The sequence below is a fragment of the Ambystoma mexicanum genome, chromosome 4q (assembly GCF_040938575.1).
Source record: "Ambystoma mexicanum isolate Mex_15411 chromosome 4q, UKY_AmexF1_1, whole genome shotgun sequence".
Taxonomy (NCBI): Eukaryota; Metazoa; Chordata; class Amphibia; order Caudata; family Ambystomatidae; genus Ambystoma; species Ambystoma mexicanum.
The window spans coordinates 1167226384-1167232909 of record NC_090928.1 but is presented as its reverse complement, the minus strand read 5'-3'; positions in this window follow the sequence as shown (position 1 = coordinate 1167232909).

Genomic DNA, 6526 nt, shown 5'->3' with positions numbered 1-6526 from the left:
TGTTACTAAAACATAAACAATCCCCTTCCCCGTTATAGAACAACATTACTTAGGCTACTTCAGAATCATAGGATCAACAGCAAATAGGATAAGCCACTGCTACACACATAGTTATAGACATAAAACACATATCAACACATAACCTCAGGTGACAGTCGCAGTTGTCTACCTGCTGGTGAAAACGTTGGCAGTTCAACCACATACTTCAAAAACCCTTTATTAACCTGGTGCCAGTGGAACTTCCACCACTGAATGATGCCATTTCTAGATACTGGCACCATTTACAGTATGCCTACAAATTTGCGGGAATACAGCTCCACATCCATTTAACTGGGACCATTTTAAACACATACGTTCCATGCAGGACCCCAGCATTTAAACACATGGTTACTGCGTCGTCTCCGAGCACTTGCAGGATTGCAGGAGACCAGTTGACTTTGTTACAGTGTCCTTTCAGGATAGTTATTCCCACAGGTCCAGGCTTGCGTTACAGTTCAAAGGCCGGTAAAGCTGCAACTTGGGTACACCAGGGGCTTCATTGGCTTAGTCCCTTGACGTTGGGCAGACAGCGAGACACATGTAGCACAGCGTCCCGGCCGCGCCCCATGATGACAACAGGGCAGGGGTGTCTCTTTACTGTCGTGGAACTGGAGGGCGCACAAGCATTCATACAGTGCTCCAACACTCTGAGCCTCATAGCATTTCTTCTGGGTGTGGGCCTTGAGGTCTGCGTTGGCAAGACACGGATGACAATGTGTGACATGTGTCCTCCTCCAGGCAGGAGTCACTGCCATTGATAGTGCAAGTGTTGTTCAGGTCCGGTGCTGGCAGGAATCACACCCAGGGCGACATCGGATGGGTCCATGGATGGCGGGCAAGTGGCAGGGCGATGAGGCCACTTGCTATGCAGGCTGTGCGACACTGGGGGTAGGATGTCAGGTCCTCGCCAATTTGTTCACTTCGACGCCACCAACTTGTTTACTTGCATAGCACGCTTTGCAGGTGTGGGGCACACTAGGCTGTGTGAGGGATCCTAGCACTGGGTGTATCAAGTGTAGGAGGAACACCTCTGATCTTGTGCAGTGTCCTTATTTCTTTGCTGCAGTCCTCAGCCTGCGAACACACACAGCCATCGTTACAGTATGCATCCCTATCTGGTTTATTTACCCCCCTCCCCCCCTCCCAAGCACACTCTGGGCAAAACAGCTGTTGTAATGTTAGAGGCCCACGTGCGGTGCATGACCCCCTCCACGGATGCAGTGCTGTGACATCACGCCATTCTGCGTGGAATGCTCTCATCTGGGATCTGGAGCCACACAACACAGGCGACAGTTTGGCGGTATGAGCCTTTGACAGACAGGAAGTGAGTGAGGATGTGCTAACTCGTAATTCACTGTCTCCATTGAGATAGATCTTGGGAGGGTCACACACCACACTGGTGACACAGTGGGGCAGCATGCAGAGTGCCGCCTGCGACAAACGCAGAGGCTCAATTTGTGCGAAACTGTACATTAAATGAAATTGACATAGCTAATTCTACATTATTGCTACCGACTCCACATAAATATCAAGTCAAGGTCTGCATTGTGTCTCCCGGCCCATTGCTTATTCCCCAACTAATTACTTCACGTCAACGGTCTTTTGTGTCCCTCCACCACTCTGTCTTCATGCCGCCGCCTCCGCTGCCCCACTTCCTTTTACTGAAAAAGCCATCATTATAATATTATCAGAGCCACGCCACGCACATAATATGTTTGCATTAGCGCAGGTGTCCGCACCCTCTATGGGGCTACACATGAATTATGCCAAGCGTTACATGTCAGAAGTGCATTAACTAATCAAATGGCTTGGATGGCTTAATGATAGCCTTATCATCCTCCTCATTCGGGCGGGATCTGGTGGTCATGGTGTCCTGCTGATGCGTGCAGCAATTAGAGTGAAAACCACTTAGCAACACTTCCTGAGGTGTAGCCATCATTTCGTTTTAAAGTGTTGGCATCACCTGCCTGTGTGGAGTCCTGTTTTTGTACATTTTTGCAGAGAGTATTTTTATAATGTTGTATTTAAGAAGGACATTACTTTAGTGTCATGTTTAGATAAGAACGTGTATGACTGCTAACGCTTCCTAAAGAAAATGTGAGAGTTCTATACGGTAATCATGTCAGGTGGACAACGTGGCATGGAAAAGAACCAGGGCCGGCCTTAGGGCAGGGCCTCCCGGGCCACCGTCCCGGGTGCCATTAGCCCCCCCCCCCGCACTGCCAGTTTATGGGAGTCTTTCAAGGGCTCCTGTGAGCTAGCGTGGTGGAGAAGGCGCGGCCGGCGTCCTATTGAAATTAAATGCACCCTGCTCCTGTGTTGGAGACAGACTATCCAGCCCAGGATCGGGGTGCATTTAATGACAATAGGGTGCTGATGTTTCACATTGGCACCCTATTGAGGTGATTACCTCCCTGCTCTGGCGCAAGAGTGGGCCGGTTTTCAATATAGTAGGGTGCTAATTCTTTCACACCGGCACCCTATTCCAGTGATTAACTCCCTGCTCCGGCGCGTGAGTGGGGGAGGCATGCCAAATTCGTCTTTCACTGCCTGAGGCGCTGCCGCCGCCAAGGCCGGCACTAGATAGAACGCATGGTTTCTGTAAGGTTGTAAGTCCTGAACTGCAACCATGTCACCTGCCTGACAAACCCTGACCCCAGAACTTGGCAGGGAGGAAATTGCTAATGTACCCTCAATGACCCAAAGATCTCACTCCATCACCAGTTGAGCAACCTCTCCTGTCCAGCTGTATTAAGTCCACCTAGTTGGTGATGACCATGTTAATCACTTTCAGGAGCCACATCATATTTGGACTTTGCAGGAGACCCAACTAGCCCCTTCACCTTCTGAAATTCAGGCTATTCAGACATACTTCTGATAAGGTGTGTGCGGGATACAGATGAGGCCACGTGCTATGTTATTTTAGGCATTTGTGGCTTCTGTGGCTCTTTGCCGCCGTTTGCATGGCCCCAAAGGGATCTGGTGGATCTGAAAGGGAGCCCAGAGAAGTCAAATGCAAGGTAGCTTTCCCGGAAGTAGCCTGAGCTCTGCATGCAGGTCTGTTCCTAGGTGTTCTCAGTGTAGAGCACAATCATGTTTCTGTCCAGAGGGAAACCGTGTATATCCAGGGTGCGTGCTACATTGGCCGGACTTGTGGAATAAACAGAGCCTCATTTGTAAAACAATAAGTGCCAGGGCTGTTCCATTCCTTTTGGAGGCCCACTGGCACTGTGGGCTGTCCCGTGGCAGCTGCCTAGCAGTGGGCAAGTTTGCAGGTATTTTGGTCTGAAATCCTCTGATATTTGACATGGTAAGCAAATCATTAAGATACAAGAACATTTTTAAAAAATGGTGCATTTAAAAATATCCCGTGAGTGAGTGAATTCAGCTAACTGGATATCGGCGACGCACCTCGTGGCTGACACATGACACATGAGAAAGCAAGATCGGTGCTATCAGAGGATATCCTAGCACGACACCATGCTCCCTCCAATTAATGATCTCACTGTGTAACTATAGAACGTTTTTGCTCATACTTATTGAACACATGTGCAACTGAGCAACGAGGCTACCCGCTGGGCAAGTGAGCTTGGCAGGCAAGCAAGCAACCAAACATGTTTGGGCCATTTCTTTCAACTCTACTAGCTAAATTGCTAAAGGTTCCGAGACAGTCATGAAGGCGCGCTCATAAAAGAGGAAAACTGTAAAATATTGTGTAAGCTTTTTAAACGTTTTTATCTTTGTATAAATATAACAATGTTTGCTATGATGCTGTTTAGTTTTTATTTTTGTATAAAAAGTCAAGATTTGTTTTGGCTAAATCACCGAAGGGTGAAGGCCTCTATGTTCGGTTTCCCTGCTGTAGCTTGGGATGGGAATGGGATTCAGAACTTAGTGCCATGATGTACTGAAGCTTTCACCATGGCCTGTGACAGGGCAGGCCTAACTCTAAATATGGAAGGGCTTCAGAATTTCTTGCGGCAAGGATCAGGGCTGACATTTACATTATTGTACATCACATTTCAACTACTGCATTCTACTATCACTCATGCCCTCTACCTGGGCACAACTGCTAAAAAGCGCTAAATGTGTTACTAATATTTTGCATGCATCATCTACCTCCAGCCGCGCACATACATTTTCTCATGCACTAATATATTTTTCTCAATCTAAATCATTTGGTTGGGCCTGGAAGCAGGACGTGCATACCAACATTCCCCCCTTTAGATAATCCTCCATTAACTAACCCACCTGTTTCCATTGCTCTATAATCATCATCCTTGGGTACCCATACCCTGCACACATGACGAAACCCCCCCCCGTCCTGGATGTACTTCTTGGGTGCACGTGAAATAAATGCAACCATCAGCACCAGCTAGATCGACCCAATGTTCTCCATAATTTTCAGTATCTGGTGGGGGTGAAGTCAAGTTCCCATGGGGATCTGTAGGCGGTTCTACTCTCACCATGCATAGCTTTTTTGGATCATCTGTTTGAGCATGCCTATCTTTTTTTCTAGGAGGAGCTATTCCTGTCCCGATCGAGACCATCATCATGGCACTATTCGGAAGTGTCTTTGGCACATGCAGAACATCACCAGCTATGGGGAACAATATCTTCACCACTATTCCGAGCCATGTGGGTGCCCATGAGAACATTGTATTGAACCAGTCTTCAGCTTCCACCCCGCTTCAGTTTCCATGTTTGTTTTTTGCTTGTGCAGGGCCCATATAATGTGTGACAGGGACCCATTTTCTGCATTGTTTTGGGGTGCATATGTGCAACGTACATTATGATGTTTTTGCGCACTCCCCCTTCCGCGGCCATCAGTAGAGGAAATACCGGTTCTTGAGTGTTATCAACCAGATCACACGCATTTCACACTTGATTGCGTTCAGCCCTTGCTCCATATCATTCACCAACTGGATCAGTCCCCAACTGACTATCTGGAGCCATTTAGAGGTATGGTATGGTAATGTTTATTTATATTGCGCCTATACACAGGCAAGTGTTTCAAAGCGCTCAAGGAGGGTATGATCAAGCGGAAAAACAAACAGTCGCTCAGAGCCCTTGAAATTCTGATGTGTTAATAGTCTGCACAGGCAGAGTAAGTGAGTAAAAAATCAATTTAACAGTTTCGGAGATAGCAAATAGGCCTGGCGGCAATTCTGCAGTTTTAACAATGCAATTGAGGGGTGAAGACAAGTAAGAACAGACATACGATCTTCAGGCATGGTGCGTACCGATAGAGCAAAGGCACAGAGGGTCATGGGGGGAGGATCAAGTGCACCCAGTCGTTGAGACTGGAGTTATGTGCAGAGAGAGCCACTCGCTAGGGTAGATTTCTCAAGTGCATTAAGTGTGGATGAGGTGTAGGGCCCGAGGCAAGTGCGAAAGAGGACTGGTGGGGGTGCGAGGGGCCAATGAGACTCTGAGGTACTCTCAAAGGCCAGGCAGCGTGCTGAAGGGAAGCGGAGGGAGAGAGGGAAAACAGAGAACTGGGTTAGCAGGGTAGAGGGAGAGAGAAGGAAGAGGAAAAGACGAACGTCTTGAGGAGTTTACGGAATTTAAGGAGATCTGGCTCAAGACAGAGGGCGAAAGAGAAGCTATTCCAGACGGAGGCACCTGCTGAGAATAAGGATCTACCTCCAAATCTTTGCTTGGAGAACCGGCTCACTTGCAGAAGGTTGGAGGTAGATGAGCGGAGGGGTCTGAGGAGCATTATTTAGGTAGGCAGCGTTGCAGGTAGGTAGGTTGCAGGCCCCAGAAAGCCTTGTGAAGAATGCAAAGGGTCTTGAATTTAAACCTTGTAGCTACAGGGAGCCAGTGGAGGGATTTCAACACTGGAGAGATGCGGTCCCTGGCTTGAGGCCAAGGATAAGTCTTGCGGTTCTGTTCTGGATGAGTTGTAGAGGGCGAGGGCAGAAGAAGGGAGGTTGAGGAAGAGACTGTTGCAATGGTACAGCCTGGAGTGAACCAGGGCTCTGGAGACAGTGAGCCTCTGGGGCAAAGTGAGAAAATGTCGAGTATAACTGAGGAGGTGAAGCTGATTTTTTAGAGATGTCTGAAATGTGTGAGGAGAAAGAGAGTGTGAAGTCAAAAATGATCCCCAGGCTTCTTGCTTCAAAGGCGGGTGTGAGCGCATGGCCAAGGGAGGCCGGCCAAAGCGAGAGTGGGAAAGCGGGAGCAGGGGTTCCAATGTGAACAATCTCAGTCTTAGTGGGGTTGAGGCAGAGGTCATTTTGAGCACACCAAGACTGAATAGCAGACAGGCAGTCAGATATGAGCAAGGAGGAGGAGGCGGCTGAGGGTAGCCTGAAAGATAGTAGAGTGTTATCCACCTAGCACTGGAAGTTAGAGGTGAAAGTGGCAATCACATGTGCCAGGGCAGCCATATAGACATTGAAGAACCAGGGGGATAAATTAGATCCCTGCGGAACGCCACACATTGAGAGAGTGATAGTTGTGTGAAAGGTTTCCAGTTCCA